Source organism: Trifolium pratense, linkage group LG3 (genome assembly GCF_020283565.1).
Source record: "Trifolium pratense cultivar HEN17-A07 linkage group LG3, ARS_RC_1.1, whole genome shotgun sequence".
Lineage (NCBI taxonomy): Eukaryota > Viridiplantae > Streptophyta > Magnoliopsida > Fabales > Fabaceae > Trifolium > Trifolium pratense.
The window spans coordinates 29,307,274-29,328,508 of NC_060061.1; the positions used below are offsets into that span (position 1 = coordinate 29,307,274).

General features: G+C 37.7%; 1 long non-coding RNA gene across 2 annotated transcripts in view; it reads right to left on the reverse strand.

Annotated features, from left to right (window-relative positions):
- LOC123917463 overlaps nucleotides 1–20,881 on the reverse strand; it is a 33,780-nt gene extending 12,899 nt beyond the window's left edge. The window contains exon 1 of one of the 2 annotated variants that reach the window (XR_006812472.1): nucleotides 20,828–20,881. This is a non-coding gene — a long non-coding RNA (uncharacterized LOC123917463). Of the gene's footprint in view, nucleotides 1–19,692; nucleotides 20,029–20,827 lie in introns of those variants that run through there. The other variant, XR_006812471.1, reaches the window with a different exon arrangement.
- Nucleotides 20,882–21,235: the final 354 nt, after the last annotated feature.

Sequence of the window (21,235 nt, forward strand, 5' to 3'; positions counted from 1 at the left end):
GCCTTGTTCAAGAAGAAGATTGCTCTCTGACTTGACCACGCGCCGCGTGATACCGTTATCACGCGCGGCGTAGCTGATGGATATGCAACCACGCGCGGCGTGATAGATCTGACGCGCGGCGTGGTTGCGTTCAGTATATATGGTTTCTGCATAATTCTGTTTTGGGGTTGGAAAATTCTGCAAATTTGATCTACATTCTGGGTTTGGAACTTCAAGATTGGGATTCAAGACTCCAGAGGATAGCTCCAAGCACATCGATAGCATGGATTCACAAGCCATGACGTTGAAGCTAGGACGCGAACGAAGGGAGATGAGGAGCTGAGCTTCTTTGGAGGTAGGATCTAGGATAGTCTAGGATGTAGATGGATCAGTTGTAATCTGCTATATGTGTAAGAATCTACTCTGTTCATAGTGTTGATTTAATGCAATTCGATGCGTAATGCTTTATAATCCTTCATTAGTGTTGTAATGATTTCGAGTTAAGTCACGTGCGAGAGTATTGATTTAATTTCTGAACTGAATTGCATTGAGCACTCGAGTGTCTCTGGTCGAGAGATTGAGGCATAGAGTGTAGCGAACGATCGACGCGCGTTAATATCATTCGTTGTAGGTAGCTTCCGCCCGAGAGATCGGGGGCGTATCGACAACGAATAGAGTGGATTTTGACAAGAGATTGCGATTCACTAATTTGTCGATCTAGTTGTGAACACTTGAGTAGATTCCTATGTGGTTTAGCTATAGCCTAGGCGATTCCGATGATTCTACCTCGCCTTTCCATTATATCAAAGCACATTTTCTAACAATTCATCACTCAACATACCCCCAATTTATGTGTATTTCTTGCATAATGTCTATGAGCACTATTCGACTAGTTTAATCACACAATCCCTGTGGATCGATATTTTTATTACTACGTGGTAATTCGTTCACTTGTGAAAATTATCCATCAAGTTTTTGGCGCCGTTGCCGGGGATTGTGATTGATTCGACAAGGCAATAGTGTTCATATTTTCTGTGTTTTCTTTATTTTTCTGTTTGATATTTTTTCTACCGGAGCGTTCTACTTGTGTGTTTCCTTGTGCATGCGGAGGACAGGTCCCGTTAAGCTACAGTTCGATCCCGAAATTGAAAAGATAGCTCGCGCAATTCGGAAGGCAACAAGGGAAGCTCAAGCTTCAAGGGGAACAGCTTTGCTAAGGGATACACCGGACTGTCAAGGACAGATTTCAGCCACAATGGAAGAAGAGCAGGTTCCACCAGTTCCGCAACCGCAAAGGCGTACCCTTGGTGATTATGGGAGGAGAGACAATGACACGTTGGCAAATCAAGGGTTTCAGCCGGCGAATCCTGTCTCATTCGACATCAAGAACACGGTCCTCTCCGCCCTAAAAGAGAACCCTTATTCAGGATCGGAAGCTCAATGCCCGAACTTACACTTGTCTCACTTCTATGAAGCCTGCGATTATACCGATCCACCGGGGGTGAGCGAATCGGACAAAAGACTGAGGTTATTCAAGCATTCTCTCACCGGCCGTGCTAAAGATTGGTTGGACACGATACCCGCCGGAACGATTGAGACTTGGAGACAGCTGGAGCGGAAGTTCTTAGATCGTTACTTTCCCATTCACAAGTTTCTAGAAAGAAGGGCTGAAATTAGCAACTTCGAGCAAGCGGATGGGGAAACGTTGTATGATGCTTGGGAGAGGTTCAAAGTTTGTCTTAAAAGGTGTCCGAATCACGGTTTCGATGGCCACAATCAGATGCAAATGTTTACCCAAGGTTTGAGGGCTCAAACGCGAATGATACTTGACGCATCAGCTGGTGGTTCGTTGAAGAATCGTGACGAAACTGAAGCAAGAGAATTGGTGGAAAGCATGGCTCAAAACGAGTATAGAGCTACTAATGATAGAGGAGCCAAGAAGAAAGGCGGAGTGTTGGAATTGGATACTCAAACAGCACTATTGGCACAGCAAAAGCTAATGACTAGCCAAATGGAAGCAATGATGAAGCTGCTGTCCAATCCACAAGTTCAATCTTCTCCAATAGGTAAAATTGACAATGTACGCTGTGATTTTTGTTTGCAGGACCACCCAAATGGCGGATGCTTCCCGGAGGGTTCAGAGGAGGCTCGCTACTTAGCCAATTTCCGGAAGCCGTACAACAACAATAACAACGGTTCCGGGTGGGGGAACGGTATGCAAGGTCAAGGTGCACCGCAACAGCAGCAAAGGCCTCCATCAAGGATGGAAGAGACTCTAAATCAGTTCATGCTCATGACCCAAAGCAACTTTGAAGCGATGAAATCAAGTCAAGCAACCTCTAACAAGAATCATGAAGCTTCTATAAAGAATCTTGAGGTGCAAATGGGTCAGCTGTCAAGACAGTTTTCTATGTTGCAAAATCAAGGAGGTTTCGGTGGAAACACTCATGATAATCCTAAAAATGAAACTTGCAATGGAATCACTTTGAGGAGTAGAGAGATACCGGAACGGCCAGCTGTGGAGAAGCCCTTGAAAAAGAAGGTCAATGAGGGAGAGGTTGAAAATAAGCAAGAGGTTGTAGTTGAAAATGAGAGACATGAGGGAGAAGTAGAAAATGAAAATATGTCTAAGGAAGTGGAGATTAGTGAGGATGAGGAAGAAGAAGTTGAAAAACAGAGGGAGATAAAAGAAAAAGAGAGTAAGAAGGTTGAGAAAGGTAAAGGAGTTGATGAATCGCCATATGCTAGGATGCCTTTTCCTAGAAGAAAGAAAGTTAAGAATCTTGAGCGAGAGAAGGAGTTCAAGAAGTTCATGAAGGTGTTGAACAAGCTTGAGATGGCTATACCATTGGTTGAGGCATTGGAGCAAATGCCGAGTTATGCAAAGTTTTTGAAGGAGCTGCTTACAAAGAAAAGAAAACCATTAGATGATGAAATGGTTAGTATGACGGAAGAGTGCAGCGCCCTCATTCAACGGAAGCTACCTCAGAAAAAGAAAGATCCGGGGAGCTTTACAATTCCTTGTTCCATTGGGGATCTTACTATTGGAAAGGCTTTGTGTGACTTGGGTGCAAGTGTAAATTTGATGCCGTTATCAATGATGAAGAAGATACCGGGAGCCGTAGCAAAGCCGACAAAGATGAGTCTCTCTTTGGCGGATAGATCCATCGTGTATCCGGAAGGCATCTTACATGATGTGCTGGTTCGAGTCGGCGGATTTGTGTTCCCAGCTGACTTTGTTGTCTTAGACATGGAAGAAGATAAGAATTGGGAACCCCTGCTGCTAGGAAGACCATTCTTAGCTACCGGACGCGCCCTTATCGATGTGGAGTTGGGAGAACTAATGCTCCGAACTGATGGCGAACAAATCCTCTTTAATGTGTTTGAAGCTATGAAACAACATGACGATGACACTCAATGTTTCAGAATTGAATTGGTTGACGAGGTCATTGAAGATATTTTTAAGGTTCAACATTCCTCTTCTACTCTGGAAAAAGTGTTAGTTAACTCCATGGATAATTTGGAAGACGAATGGGAGCGAGAAATTGAGTTATGTCTTAGCAATTTGAATGCTAATCGGATAGATGAAAATCCTAAGTTTGAAAACCTCCTTGAAGTGAATGATAAGGATCAAATGGAAGACGAAAGGAAAGCTCCCGAACTGAAGCAACTCCCTTCACACCTAAAGTATGTGTTCTTAAGTGATGATGCTTCGTTTCCAGCCATCATTAGCAGCAAACTCACTCATTTGGAAGAGGAAAAACTGTTGAGGGTCTTGAAGTCCAACAAAGCCGCAATGGGGTGGACTATCTCCGATCTAAAAGGAATAAGTCCCACTTTTTGCATGCATAAAATCAAGTTGGAAGCTGAGTTTAAACCAGTTGTGCAACCTCAACGAAGACTCAATCCTACCATGAAGGAAGTTGTGAAGAAAGAGGTGCTGAAACTCTTGGAGGCCGGCATGATATACCCTATTTCCGATAGTGCTTGGGTATCCCCGGTCCATGTGGTGCCAAAAAAGGGGGGGATGACTGTGGTGAAAAACGATAAGAATGAGTTTATTCCATCTAGGACTGTTACGGGATGGCGTATGTGCATCGACTATCGCCGACTCAACACCGCTACTAGGAAGGATCACTTTCCCTTGCCATTCATGGATCAGATGTTGGAACGGTTAGCGGGGCAGGAGTTTTACTGTTTCCTTGATGGTTACTCAGGTTACAATCAGATCACCGTCGATCCGGAAGATCAAGAAAAAACTACATTTACTTGTCCCTTTGGGGTGTTCGCATATCGAAGAATGCCTTTTGGATTATGTAATGCCCCAGCAACATTTCAAAGATGTATGCTTGCCATCTTCTCCGATATGATGGAGGACACTATGGAGGTATTTATGGATGACTTTTCGGTTTTCGGTAAGTCCTTCGATTTTTGTCTTTCTAATTTGAATGATGTGCTGAAAAGATGTATAAGTACCAATTTGGTTTTAAATTGGGAAAAATGTCACTTCATGGTAAGAGAAGGAATTGTTCTCGGCCACAAAATCTCCTCAAAGGGGATTGAAGTAGACCAAGCCAAAATTGAGGTAATCAAAGAGCTACCTCCACCGTTAAATGTAAAGGGGGTAAGGAGTTTTCTCGGACATGCCGGGTTCTACCGGCGGTTCATTAAGGATTTTTCAAAAATTGCAAAACCCTTATCATCTTTACTAGTCAAGGACACGGTGTTTCTTTTTGATGAGGCTTGTGTGACTGCGTTTAATTGTCTTAAAGCTAAGTTGGTCACTGCTCCCGTGATCGTTGCGCCACAATGGGATCTCCCTTTTGAATTGATGTGCGATGCAAGTGATTACGCGGTTGGAGCGGTCCTAGGCCAACACCATAACAAACTTTTCCATGTGATATACTACTCTAGCAAGGTCCTTAATGAGAATCAAATTAACTACACCACAACGGAGAAGGAATTGCTAGCAGTGGTATTCGCTTTGGAAAAGTTTCGTTCCTATCTAATTGGGTCAAAAGTGATTGTTTTTATAGATCATTCAGCTTTGAAGTATTTGTTGACAAAGGGCGATTCCAAGCCGCGATTGTTGCGATGGATGTTGCTCTTACAGGAGTTTGATTTGGAAATTCGAGACAAGAAGGGGGTAGAGAATGTGGTGGCTGATCACCTCTCAAGGCTAAGCAACCCGGATGTTACTAATAAGGAAGAAGCTATTAAGTGTGAATTCCCGGATGAAAAATTACTTGCAATATCTGAGTTTCCATGGTTCGGTGACATTGCCAACCTCAAAGCTAGTGGATTTATTCCGGAAGAAATGACGGCACAACAGAAGAAGAAGCTCTTCGCGGACTCGCGACATTATTTCTGGGATGACCCATTTTTGTTCAAGATGAGCAATGATGGCATGATTCGTCGATGTGTGGCTGACAGTGAGATCCGAGGTATTATGTGGCATTGCCATAACTCACCTTGTGGAGGGCATCATAGTGGCTCAAGAACAGCCGCGAAGGTTTTACAATGTGGATTCTTTTGGCCAACGATCTTTCAAGATTGTATGGAGTTTGTAAAAGCTTGTGATGCGTGTCAAAGATCGGGGAGTGTTTCTAAAAGAGATGAGATGCCTCAGCATGACCTAACTGAAGTCGAACCATTTGATGTATAGGGGATCGATTTCATGGGACCATTTCCTTCGTCCCAATCTAATGTGCACATTTTGGTTTGTGTGGATTATGTTACAAAGTGGGTCGAAGCTACAGCCTGCCAAGCCAATGATTCAGCCACTGTGGTGCGGTTTCTCAAAAAGAACGTATTTACAAGGTTCGGGGTGCCAAGGATCTTAATCAGCGATGGGGGAAAGCACTTCATAAATCAGCATCTTGAAAACTTGTTGAGGAAGTATAATGTTAAGCACAAGGTTGCTACTCCTTATCATCCTCAAACTTCCGGACAAGTTGAAGTGTCCAATCGCCAGTTGAAACAGATTCTTGAGAAGACGGTTTCCTCATCAAGGAAGGATTGGTCACTCAAACTCGATGATGCGTTATGGGCATACCGTACTGCATTTAAAACCCACCTCGGGTTTTCCCCGTATCAGTTGGTTTATGGAAAAGCATGTCATTTACCCGTAGAGCTTGAGCATAAAGCATACTGGGCTGTTAAGCAACTGAACATGGATGCCACACTCGCCGGTAGAGCTCGGTTGTTGAAGCTCAATGAGTTAGAGGAATGGCGCGAAAGGGCATATGAGAATGCAGTACTGTACAAGGCAAGGACTAAACGCTATCATGATGCGAAATTAGTTCCAAAAGAGTTTCACGAAGGACAGTTGGTGTTACTGTTTAACTCCCGATTCAAGTTATTCCCCGGTAAACTCAAGTCCAAGTGGTCTGGTCCTTTTATAGTTAAGGAAGTGTTTCCACATGGGGCTGTGGAAATCTTCAAATCAGGGGAGGAGAATCAGAGTTTTAAGGTGAATGGTCAAAGGTTGAAAGTTTATCGTGGTGGAGAGCTCGTTCGGCATAATGTGGCTCTTTTCTTCCAAGACCCTTAGGGGCATGGAACGTCAAGCATCGGGACGTTAAACAAGCGCTGGTTGGGAGGCAACCCAACGGTTTCTAATGATTGTTGTTTTGTTTTGCAATATGTAGGTAGGTGCGCAGCATTCAGCAGCAAACAGAGCAAAAATAGAGGACTGTTGAAGTGAACTACGCTGGGGGCGTAGTGCAATCACGCGCGGCGTAGTATAAGTTGAGGAAAGGGGTGCCACTGGAGTATCGATCACGCGCGGCGTAAAGGCTTTCTACGCGCGGCGTGATGATGGAAATGGATAAGATAGCTCTCTGTCTAGTGATCACGCGCGGCATGGTATCTTTCACGCGCTGCGTGAACAAGGCAGAGAGGAAAGTGGTTTTGTTAAGGTGATCACGCGCGGCGTGAGCAAGACTACGCGCGGCGTCGTCAAGTCAACCTGACCGTTTGAATTTGGTCAACATGACCGTTGGAGTTTGGGCAAAAGAGGAATTTGAAATAGATCACGCGCGGCGTGGAGTAAGTCACGCGCAGCGTCATCAGGTGACTCTGTTCTGATTATTTAAACTCTCAATTTCTAGCTAAAGACGCACCATTCATCAGGGTTCAAATTCATCTGCGTGGTTTTAGGCTTCAGATCTATCAATTTCCCTAAGTTCTTAAGTGCGATGTGAAGCCTAAAATCAGTGCAAGTGAATTCAGTAAACCTTCATTTCATTAATTCAAGCTATGAGGGTTTTTCGCAGGTATTAAGGTATACAGTCTGGTGTTTGGTTTTAGGCCTCAGATCCATCCATCTAATCTTCTGCTGCTACTACACTACTACTCTATCTCTACTTTTTACTTTCGTTTATTTTACTTTCGTTGGTTTGTAATAATATTTTGATGTTGCTTGGATATTGGCTGGATGTTTTATTTGTGTACTCTGAATTTGAATCTTCTTTGGTATAATTGTGGAATGGTTTTTACTTCTAGAGTTTGTTTCAATATTTTGGCATGTTCCTTCTAGTTACTGGAGTATCAATTGCATGATTTTCTCCGGGTGTGATTTGTGAAACCTGCAGTGCAATAGCTTGTTGCACTCATGTGATCAAGAGGCAAAGGAAGGGAACGCACACTTTTTGACCGGTTCTTTGATTCGACCCAACCGAGAGGTATTGAGCCAAACACTCCTTTTTCCTTCTATGTGTCATATCCACTCATGTATTGTCTCTCGATTTTGCCTGTCGTCTTTTTATTTGATTGGTACTTTTGTAGCACACACGAGGCATGTTCCTTGGTACCTTTGAGCCTTTCTATCCACCCTTACATATAATTATCCTTTGCTTAACCAATTTGAGCTGAAAAAGAAAATGTTATTTTGCACAACCTTAAGAACATTTTGAAAAAAAAGGAATGACTTTCTTGGAGGTTAGGCACCTAATTAGTGGTTAATGCGCATTGCTCACCGCTAAGTTTGGGGTTGCTCTTTGGAATTAGCAAACAAATAAAGTTTGGGGTGAGGGTACTAGAGATCTTATAAAAGTTTTGATTGAAAAATTTCAAAAATTGCAAGGCTAAGAAGAAAAAAAAAAAAAAAAACAAAAACAAAAACCAAACAAGATGAATGAATGTGAAAAAAGAAGAATATGGAAAAGAAGTGATAGCCTTGAATTCAAAAGAATTGCAAAACTTTGTTTGATGATTTGAAAAAGTTCTCTAGTCCACTATATTTCAAAAGGGTTTGGTTTATGGAAATGTTCTTTGACTAATAGGGGGATCTAACTCCAAGTTTTTCTACTACTTATCCAAAATGTCACCATCCACCCTAGCCAAGCCACGTTATAACCCTAAAAGACCTCTAATGTGTGTGCACAAAGTGAACCGAATGAATTCTTAGATTACTTGCAAAATTATTGATTGACTTGCATTGATGTGTTGATTTGAGTGAATTACCAAAAACTGAAGAGTGCATGTGAGTAGTGTGATGAAATCATAGAGCCTTGGTCGAAAAGTGTGAACTACTTGAAAATGTCTTGCGGGAACGATTGTGCAATTGAGCATTGCTTGCAGGTGGATCATTGATCATCAGGTGATTCTCACGTATGTATGATTCGAGTGAATTTAAGGAAAATGCCAAGGTCTTGACACAAAAGCTTGAGGTAAAAGTTGTTTCCTTGAGGACAAGGAAAGGTTTAAGTTTGGGGTTGTGATGACGAATCGTCACACTCTCTAATCCAGGCCTATTTTAGCAACATTGGATGCATTTTAGTAGGCTTTTAGCAATAAATATAAGAGAAATCTAACCATAAGCTTGATTACTTGTTTTGCAAGAAAACAGGAAAAATTGCAGGAAATGGATGTTTTTCACTACGCTGGGGGCGTAGCCCATCACGCGCCGCGTGATGGAGCTCACAAGGAGCCAAGATTTTCACTCTGATCACGCGCGGCGGGATACTTGACCACGCGCGGCGTGAAGCCTTGTTCAAGAAGAAGATTGCTCTCTGACTTGACCACGCGCCGCGTGATACCGTTATCACGCGCGGCGTAGCTGATGGATCTGCAACCACGCGCGGCGTGATAGATCTGACGCGCGGCGTGGTTGCGTTCAGTATATATGGTTTCTGCATAATTCTGTTTTGGGGTTGGAAAATTCTGCAAATTTGATCTACATTCTGGGTTTGGAACTTCAAGATTGGGATTCAAGACTCCAGAGGATAGCTCCAAGCACATCGATAGCATGGATTCACAAGCCATGACGTTGAAGCTAGGACGCGAACGAAGGGAGATGAGGAGCTGAGCTTCTTTGGAGGTAGGATCTAGGATAGTCTAGGATGTAGATGGATCAGTTGTAATCTGCTATATGTGTAAGAATCTACTCTGTTCATAGTGTTGATTTAATGCAATTCGATGCGTAATGCTTTATAATCCTTCATTAGTGTTGTAATGATTTCGAGTTAAGTCACGTGCGAGAGTATTGATTTAATTTCTGAACTGAATTGCATTGAGCACTCGAGTGTCTCCGGTCGAGAGATTGAGGCATAGAGTGTAGCGAACGATCGACGCGCGTTAATATCATTCGTTGTAGGTAGCTTCCGCCCGAGAGATCGGGGGAGTATCGACAACGAATAGAGTGGATTTTGACAAGAGATTGCGATTCACTAATTTGTCGATCTAGTTGTGAACACTTGAGTAGATTCCTATGATATAGTAGATTGCATGTGGTTTAGCTATAGCCTAGGCGATTCCGATGATTCTACCTCGCCTTTCCATTATATCAAAGCACGTTTTCTAACAATTCATCACTCAACATACCCCCAATTTATGTGTATTTCTTGCATAATGTCTATGAGCACTATTCGACTAGTTTAATCACACAATCCCTGTGGATCGATATTTTTATTACTACGTGGTAATTCGTTCACTTGCGAAAATTATCCATCACTTCCTGCTCTACTTAGTTCCCATATCCAAAAGGGTTTGGTTTATGGAAATGTTCTTTGACTAATAGGGGGATCTAACTCCAAGTTTTTCTACTACTTATCCAAAATGTCACCATCCACCCTAGCCAAGCCACGTTATAACCCTAAAAGACCTCTAATGTGTGTGCACAAAGTGAACCGAATGAATTCTTAGATTACTTGCAAAATTATTGATTGACTTGCATTGATGTGTTGATTTGAGTGAATTACCAAAAACTGAAGAGTGCATGTGAGTAGTGTGATGAAATCATAGAGCCTTGGTCGAAAAGTGTGAACTACTTGAAAATGTCTTGCGGGAACGATTGTGCAATTGAGCATTGCTTGCAGGTGGATCATTGATCATCAGGTGATTCTCACGTATGTATGATTCGAGTGAATTTAAGGAAAATGCCAAGGTCTTGACACAAAAGCTTGAGGTAAAAGTTGTTTCCTTGAGGACAAGGAAAGGTTTAAGTTTGGGGTTGTGATGACGAATCGTCACACTCTCTAATCCAGGCCTATTTTAGCAACATTGGATGCATTTTAGTAGGCTTTTAGCAATAAATATAAGAGAAATCTAACCATAAGCTTGATTACTTGTTTTGCAAGAAAACAGGAAAAATTGCAGGAAATGGATGTTTTTCACTACGCTGGGGGCGTAGCCCATCACGCGCCGCGTGATGGAGCTCACAAGGAGCCAAGATTTTCACTCTGATCACGCGCGGCGGGATACTTGACCACGCGCGGCGTGAAGCCTTGTTCAAGAAGAAGATTGCTCTCTGACTTGACCACGCGCCGCGTGATACCGTTATCACGCGCGGCGTAGCTGATGGATCTGCAACCACGCGCGGCGTGATAGATCTGACGCGCGGCGTGGTTGCGTTCAGTATATATGGTTTCTGCATAATTCTGTTTTGGGGTTGGAAAATTCTGCAAATTTGATCTACATTCTGGGTTTGGAACTTCAAGATTGGGATTCAAGACTCCAGAGGATAGCTCCAAGCACATCGATAGCATGGATTCACAAGCCATGACGTTGAAGCTAGGACGCGAACGAAGGGAGATGAGGAGCTGAGCTTCTTTGGAGGTAGGATCTAGGATAGTCTAGGATGTAGATGGATCAGTTGTAATCTGCTATATGTGTAAGAATCTACTCTGTTCATAGTGTTGATTTAATGCAATTCGATGCGTAATGCTTTATAATCCTTCATTAGTGTTGTAATGATTTCGAGTTAAGTCACGTGCGAGAGTATTGATTTAATTTCTGAACTGAATTGCATTGAGCACTCGAGTGTCTCCGGTCGAGAGATTGAGGCATAGAGTGTAGCGAACGATCGACGCGCGTTAATATCATTCGTTGTAGGTAGCTTCCGCCCGAGAGATCGGGGGAGTATCGACAACGAATAGAGTGGATTTTGACAAGAGATTGCGATTCACTAATTTGTCGATCTAGTTGTGAACACTTGAGTAGATTCCTATGATATAGTAGATTGCATGTGGTTTAGCTATAGCCTAGGCGATTCCGATGATTCTACCTCGCCTTTCCATTATATCAAAGCACGTTTTCTAACAATTCATCACTCAACATACCCCCAATTTATGTGTATTTCTTGCATAATGTCTATGAGCACTATTCGACTAGTTTAATCACACAATCCCTGTGGATCGATATTTTTATTACTACGTGGTAATTCGTTCACTTGCGAAAATTATCCATCACTTCCTGCTCTACTTAGTTCCCATATCCAAAAGGGTTTGGTTTATGGAAATGTTCTTTGACTAATAGGGGGATCTAACTCCAAGTTTTTCTACTACTTATCCAAAATGTCACCATCCACCCTAGCCAAGCCACGTTATAACCCTAAAAGACCTCTAATGTGTGTGCACAAAGTGAACCGAATGAATTCTTAGATTACTTGCAAAATTATTGATTGACTTGCATTGATGTGTTGATTTGAGTGAATTACCAAAAACTGAAGAGTGCATGTGAGTAGTGTGATGAAATCATAGAGCCTTGGTCGAAAAGTGTGAACTACTTGAAAATGTCTTGCGGGAACGATTGTGCAATTGAGCATTGCTTGCAGGTGGATCATTGATCATCAGGTGATTCTCACGTATGTATGATTCGAGTGAATTTAAGGAAAATGCCAAGGTCTTGACACAAAAGCTTGAGGTAAAAGTTGTTTCCTTGAGGACAAGGAAAGGTTTAAGTTTGGGGTTGTGATGACGAATCGTCACACTCTCTAATCCAGGCCTATTTTAGCAACATTGGATGCATTTTAGTAGGCTTTTAGCAATAAATATAAGAGAAATCTAACCATAAGCTTGATTACTTGTTTTGCAAGAAAACAGGAAAAATTGCAGGAAATGGATGTTTTTCACTACGCTGGGGGCGTAGCCCATCACGCGCCGCGTGATGGAGCTCACAGGGAGCCAAGATTTTCACTCTGATCACGCGCGGCGGGATACTTGACCACGCGCGGCGTGAAGCCTTGTTCAAGAAGAAGATTGCTCTCTGACTTGACCACGCGCCGCGTGATACCGTTATCACGCGCGGCGTAGCTGATGGATCTGCAACCACGCGCGGCGTGATAGATCTGACGCGCGGCGTGGTTGCGTTCAGTATATATGGTTTCTGCATAATTCTGTTTTGGGGTTGGAAAATTCTGCAAATTTGATCTACATTCTGGGTTTGGAACTTCAAGATTGGGATTCAAGACTCCAGAGGATAGCTCCAAGCACATCGATAGCATGGATTCACAAGCCATGACGTTGAAGCTAGGACGCGAACGAAGGGAGATGAGGAGCTGAGCTTCTTTGGAGGTAGGATCTAGGATAGTCTAGGATGTAGATGGATCAGTTGTAATCTGCTATATGTGTAAGAATCTACTCTGTTCATTGTGTTGATTTAATGCAATTCGATGCGTAATGCTTTATAATCCTTCATTAGTGTTGTAATGATTTCGAGTTAAGTCACGTGCGAGAGTATTGATTTAATTTCTGAACTGAATTGCATTGAGCACTCGAGTGTCTCCGGTCGAGAGATTGAGGCATAGAGTGTAGCGAACGATCGACGCGCGTTAATATCATTCGTTGTAGGTAGCTTCCGCCCGAGAGATCGGGGGAGTATCGACAACGAATAGAGTGGATTTTGACAAGAGATTGCGATTCACTAATTTGTCGATCTAGTTGTGAACACTTGAGTAGATTCCTATGATATAGTAGATTGCATGTGGTTTAGCTATAGCCTAGGCGATTCCGATGATTCTACCTCGCCTTTCCATTATATCAAAGCACGTTTTCTAACAATTCATCACTCAACATACCCCCAATTTATGTGTATTTCTTGCATAATGTCTATGAGCACTATTCGACTAGTTTAATCACACAATCCCTGTGGATCGATATTTTTATTACTACGTGGTAATTCGTTCACTTGCGAAAATTATCCATCACTTCTTGCCCTACTTAGATCTTTGCTTTATTTTTTTGTTTTCATGTGCAATCAGAGGTTCTTGCTGCTCATCAAATTGAGGATAAATAAAGGTATGCCATGTTAACAATCAAAACAACTATCCATTTTCTTTCTAACGTGATGAGAATTTGCTTCATCTTTTCTCAAGGTTTTTTCATTCCTTCCTGTTTATTTCGAAATATCTTATTTGAATTGAGGGGATGAAGACTATCAAATTGAGGGGTCAAGTTTATGAATTTCCATGGATTAGTTTTTTATGAAACTATATTTATATGAATTAGATTTGCTTGAATTAGTGTAATGAATATGAAAAAATATGATTATTTTTGGAATTTTTTTATTTTTTCCTGGTCAATTTTACAATTTTACTTTAGTTGCATACTTTTTTTTTTACTTTATGATTAATTATAGGATAAAGATTTATGAAAACTTTAATCCTTAGATTTCTAGGAATTTTGATTATGATGATGCAAAGTTTATTTCTATCACATGTAAAAGAAGTTGCATAACATATTTTTCATCAATACTTTCATTGGTTGATTGGTTAGAACAATACTTGAATGAGTTAATTGGTTTGTGTGTTGAAACATAATGCTTTTAATAACACTAAGTAGTGTTGTGCTAATTTGAAGCTCTAATTTTTAACGACCAAAACACCTGTTTTAATGATATTGAATGAAAGGATGCATTTTTTTGGCAGACTTCACGTTTTGACCTTGAACTCCTACTTTTGGTAATTCTTTCACAGTCAAACAAAAAAATTTGGCAAGGCTGAACACACAGTGTTGTGTCACTTTCAACTCTGCTTTTCTTCTTTTCTTTGTGCATCTTGACCATCCCATTTTGGTGAAAAACCAAAAGCTGTTACTTTGCAATCCTATTCTACAAGCTGTGACAAATGTTTTCAAATTTCAAAAATCCCTCCGAAGTTTAAAAAACAATGCTTACCTTTGTGACTCCTCTTTTTCTTCCTTTGTGATTCCTCTTTTGGACAATTTTTTGAATTGACCATTGAGAAACAATTGTTATCGTGTAATGTTGTAATGGGCCATATTTTTCGTAAGCCCAGTTTAATTCCCAACACAAACAAAAAAAATTGGCAAGGTCAGATCATTTTAATTTGCATATATTATAAGGATTCTCCCTCTTCTCTGTTTTTTTGCCTCCTCCATCTCCAATAATAGGTGAGATGGGGTGCATTTCCATCCTCACTTTGGTTGATTAATGTCTTGAACACAATCAGGTGAGATCTATATAAATTTTTTTCCCTGTTCTTGCTTTTATTGTTGAACACAATCAGTTTTATTTCTTTTTTTTTATTTTGTATTTAAATGACAACACTGAATGTATTTTTATCTGATTATCTGTGTAAATTCAATTAATCACTCCATGTTTACATTCATTTTTACTTGAATTATGGTTTTTCCTTCAGGTGTCTGCGAAATGTACAAATGTGCCTGGATTGAAGCATTATTTTGGAAGAAGACCTGCTGGTTTACGAGCAAGGAGGCCTTTCATGCCTTCACCATTCTATCCACCACATGCTTACTGGTAAGCTATCATTAGAAGCTAAATAAACTACTTACCTAGAATTTGTTGTTACTTTTGTTTGTCTCTATCATCCATTTTGTAAGTTTTATGTCTTAAAAAGTAAATATGTTACTTTTTGTTTACATGGTGCTTCACATTGTGACTGTGATATTTGAAATTAGTGGATGGATTTGCTTCACATGTGTCTTTGTTGTGCCATAGAAAAAAGGAAAATAACAAAGTCAACAATTCAATTGTTTTGTAGTGATTAATATTAGTATGTTTGCTTGCATCCAGATTCACAACATATGTTGAATTTAGGTCCTTTGAGATATAATTGCAAGTAGCTTCAATTACATTTTAGGTCCTTTGATTGATATTTTAGTTGTTAGTTTCATTGTTGGGTATATGGCTTGATTGAAGGTTTATGAAAGAATCCTACATCCATATGATATGACAAGATGATCAAGAGAATAGTTGAATGGTTGTTCCAGATGCTCATAAGTAAGTAAGATGCATCTTATTTTTTAGTTTACTTTATTGATAGAATAGAGGTTCACCCAATTTATGGTATTTAAGCTTAATGTTATAGAATAATTCATTTTTTAGTATATAATGCTTGATTGAAGGTTTATAGGCTTCAACTGCAATGTAAGATTATAAGATAAATTTTGTGGAATGTTGTAAGGTTGCAAAGAATCTGCCATTTATTTGATGTAAGGCTTATTTTTTTATTTTTTTTGAAGAAGCTAAATCATGTAAGGCTTATTGAAAAGGAATCAAATGTGCTTCTATTTGATCGGGAGTAGTATAATCTCTCATATACCTTACTTTGAAGGGTGTTTGGTAGTCTAAGGTTTTGCTTTTAGTTTTATCATCACCAGCCCATTGTCTTCTGTTATAATTTTGTCATCGACTATTTTTGACATGAGTGTGGAATGGTTGCAGGAAAGAGGTAAGATGAAGGGAGGTTACAAAGGGAGATAGCGCCAACACAAATTGTTACAGAACAATGAGATAATTTTGAGGATTATATTTAGTTTTATTATAGTGTGTAGTATTTCTTTGATTTTCCTTTCCATTACTTAATTTCATTTTATTATTACTACTACGTGCAAGAATTATAACTATAGAGGACATTAAGAGCATACCACTAGCCTATTGTTACTCCTACTGTCATGATAGAGATTGTATGGGAACTAGGCATTGAATCTTTTCTAGGCATGTGATCTATTTGTAATCTTTTTAGATATGATTTGTAGCATAACTAAAGTAGTTAATGATTATGTAAATCCAAATATTTTTCAATGATAAAGAAGTTTTTTTTCTTCCATACTTCTCTTTTTATATGTTGCTTTCCCTACAATGTTTTTGGGGATACTTTTAGTGAAAAAAATGAAAGCAAAGTGCTTGCACATTGAAAAACTTATGTAAATTATGGCATAGTTTTTTAAATAGGTGAAGTAGTGTAAAACAAATGAATTAAAACAAGAGACATATTAGTTTTGTGTTGTATATATAATTTTTTCAAAAAATTGGTATAAAAAGATGTGAAAAAGCTTTGATTTTTGAAAAAAAACATTAGTTTCTCATTATTATCATACAAATGTTATTTTATGACAATATAAATTTGAAGGTAATCGGAAATCTCCTAATATTGGGTTCCATTCATTAAGTTTTTCTTGGTTCAAGAGATTTCATTTTGCTAACAACTTATATTTATCACATAACATTTACTCTTCACACAAACTTGCAACATATATCCACATGAGCTTATGAACAATGTTGATAGTTATCTAACAAAATTTTAAGGGTAACTACAAAATACGTCATCTAAATGGAGAGGAAAAACAAAATGGACCAAACATAAATTTACCAATAATATTAGAGCATGAATTTCATATCACAAGGAAATGGAGTAATATTTCTCACTTAATTAGACTAACTACAATTTAGTAATTCTAACTTCTATGTATTAACGATTCACGACTTAAGAATTCCAATTTTAATGATAAAATAGTTCAATCTCATCTAACTCACGGGGACTGTATGATTTTATGTAGACTTTATCATACGCTCTACGTTTTGTGTATCCATTCAAGATTACATTAATTTTTTATGAAATTTATAATTTCATAATGTAACTGTGTAATATGATATATGTTTTACCATAAATAAATTTGAAATTTCGTATCTCTCAAAAATGCACGGGGACTGTATGATTTTACGTAGACTTTATCATACGCTCTATGATTTGTGTATCCATTTTGTCTATCCATTCAAGATTACATTAAATTTTTAATTGAATTTATAATTTCATAATGTAATAGTGTAATATGATATATCTTTTACCATAAATAAATTTCAAATTTCGTATCTCTCAAAAATGCACGGGGACTGGATGATTTTATGTAGACTTTATCATACGCTCTATGTTTTGCGTATCCATTTTGTCTATCCATTCAAGATTACATTAATTTTTTAATTGAATTTATAATTTCATAATGTAACCGTGTAAACATAGATATATTTTTTACCATAAATAAATTTCAAATTTCGTATCTCTAAAAAATGCACGGGGACTGTATGATTTTATGTAGACATTATTATACACTCTATGTTTTGTGTATCCATTTTTGTCTATCCATTCAAGATTACATTAATTTTTTAATTGAATTTATAATTTCATAATGTAACCGTGTAATATGATATATGTTTTACCATAAATAAATTTCAAATTTAGTATCTCTCAAAAATGCACGGGGACTGTATGATTTTTTGTAGACTTTATCATACGCTCTATGTTTTGTGTATCCATTTGTCTATCCATTCAAGATTACATTAATTTTTTAATTGAATTTATAATTTCATAATGTAACCGTGTAAACATAGATATATGTTTTACCATAAATAAATTTCAAATTTCGTATCTCTCAAAAATGCACGGGGACTGTTTGATTTTATGTAGACATTATTATACGCTCTATGTTTTGTGTATCCATTTTTGTCTATCCATTCAAGATTACATTAATTTTTTAATTGAATTTATAATTTCATAATGTAACCGTGTAATATGATATATGTTTTACCATAAATAAATTTCAAATTTAGTATCTCTCAAAAATGCACGGGGACTGTATGATTTTATGTAGACTTTATCATACGCTCTATGTTTTGTGTATCCATTTGTCTATCCATTCAAGATTACATTAATTTTTTAATTGAATTTATAATTTCATAATGTAACCGTGTAAACATAAATATATGTTTTACCATAAATAAATTTCAAATTTCGTATCTCTCAAAAATGCACGGGGACTGTATGATTTTATGTAGACATTATTATACGCTCTATGTTTTGTGTATCCATTTTTGTCTATCCATTCAAGATTACATTAATTTTTTAATTGAATTTATAATTTCATAATGTAACCGTGTAATATGATATATGTTTTACCATAAATAAATTTCAAATTTAGTATCTCTCAAAAATGCACGGGGACTGTATGATTTTATGTAGACTTTATCATACGCTCTATGTTTTGTGTATCCATTTGTCTATCTATTCAAGATTACATTAATTTTTTAATTGAATTTATAATTTCATAATGTAACCATGTAATATGATATATGTTTTACCATAAATAAATTTCAAATTTCGTATCTCTCAAAAATGCACGGGGACTGTAAGATTTTATGTAGTCTTTATTATACGCTCTATGATTTGTGTATCCATTTTGTTTATCCATTAAATTTAATATTAATTTTCAAATTCTATATCTCTACAAACCGCACAGGGACTGTAAGATTTTATGCAGCATTTATTATACGCTCTATGTTTTGTGTATCCATTTTGCGTATCCATTAAATTTAATATTAATTTTCAAATTTTATATATCTAAAAAATGCACTGGAGCTGTATGATTTTATGTAGCCTTTCTTATATTTTCCTTATTATATGGTTGTATTATGTTAATAATTAACATTTGTCTAATTGGTTATATTTAAAAAATCTTATGTCATTATTTAATCATATAATCTTGAGTGCTGTATTTAATCAGATAAATATTATCCCTCTAATCTAATGACAATGTCATATTATATTTAGTTTAATTTATAATGATATCGGGATATTATATGAAATTATTTATGTTTTAAGAACCATGTGATTTTTATTATGGTGTGAACCATGTGTTGTTTTATTATATTTGGATTAGTATGAGTTTCAAGTTCTACTTTAAAAATCATGTGTTGTATTATTGATTGACCTATGTCATTATTATTGTACTATTTCATATTATTCGATTATTTTTAGGTCAATGTTTGATATCTTAATATTATGCTTAATTATTTATCATGGTACTAACAATTAAAATATATAACAAATGCTTGCCCGTGCGTTGCACGGGTCGGATATCTAGTAATTATACATACATAAATCCTTATAGTTAATCTATGAAATAAAAACATAAAACAATGATTTGCAAACTTTGTTAAAGAAGTTACAAACAGGCCTCAAATTCCTGGAATTAACAGCATCAAATCAAGAACAAAAGTTACAAAACGATCCCAAGAACAACCCAACACCTGAAAACCAAACTGAACAGAAAATAAATCCAACTACTAAGAACCATATAGCAATTAAAGAATACTCAGGCACCACAATCCCACTTTTTTCCTGACAAATTCATAAGAGCCTAAAACTGAAGCTTAAATCAAAGACCGCAAAATCACCACCATAATCTATTAACTCCTTGTGTTGTGACAATAAAACGAATACTCCACTTTAGCTTTATACATAAACTGATATCTATATTTCTTGATAGCCAATCATCAATTCCTTCGGGAACCAGCCAACCGCTGAAAAACTAATGTTTCAGAAAACCAGAATCAAATAAACACCAGACTTAAATAAAAATGTTGTAAACTTAACCTGTGAGAGACTGAATTTAAGAAATAAATCTCAAAAATATTAGAAAAAATGAAATCCAAGAGAATTGACAAACTATCAAAACCCTAAAAATCAAACTCTAGAAGAATCCAAGAAATTAAACCACTAAACTCAAAAACCCTAAAATCAAACTGTAGAAGAATCCAAGAAAGTCAGTTCTGCAATTTCTCACCCTCCCCCCACTCCCACCCCGTCATTTCTATCTTCTCTTCTCTGCTACTGCTAATTTCTCACTCTCTACCATTTCCATCTTCTTCATTATTTATCTCTACACATTAAATTCCTTGTTTTGTGTCACCACAAATTAAAAAGGGTTTGATGGGTCTTCCTAATTTATAGCAAAATTTGTAATGGGGCCTTTTGATCAAAGAGGACAACGATAACAACAATGTTGTCATAGTAAGAACAATCGAAATTGAGGTCTTTAGCCTTGTGTTGCTGTTATGACTAGAACTTTATGGTAGTGACACATGTGTTTGTTCTTGAAGTTTCATTGACAAAAGTTGGACGAGTAATGAAAATGAGAGTTTCTAGTCGTGTAATAGGAAAGGAGAAAGGTTACGGTGTAATGAAAATGAAGGAAATTTTGTCAAAAGAGAAAGAATAAAAAAAAAAAGTGTAAAAATGGAAGAAACGAGGACAAAATTGTGGGTGAAAATACATGTTCTTATTATTATTTCAAGAAATCTGAACCATCCATTAAATCCAATGGTATTTTTTAAATGTCTCACCGGTGAGGGACTTGATAGAGCCCTCACCTTAGACGCCACCCTAAAGGTTACTAATAAAAAAGATAAAAAATTACGTCAAATTTACCTCATATCGTGGGAGTAATTTTTTTGGTAGATAAAAGGGCGTAAAAAGAAAGAACTAACTACAAATAAATTACTCTAGTGAATTTTTAATGTTCCGTCGCACTACCTTCTCTTCCCGACCGTATGGCTTGCACTACCACAACAGAATATCCATATGAACCTCAAGTTTTCTCATTCTATGTCGTCTAGCTAAATATAAGGGTTGCGTTTTGACATGACTTTTTTTTCTACTAGTATGTTTCCCCACGTGCAATGCACCAACGCATTCACGAGAAATTTCAAATTTATTAATCGATTTTCATACAACCAAACGAATCTTAAGGGTGTATTTGGTTCGGGGTAAATGGAGTGAATGAAAGGTGAGAGAATATTTTTAATCATATGTATTTGGTTCAATTTTTAGGAAGAAGAGCATGGGAGCAAAATCTCTCTTAACCACTTTTTATTTCCCCCCAAATCGGAGAGATTTTGAGGGAATGAGAGATGAGCTCTTTTAATATTTATTAGATTCACC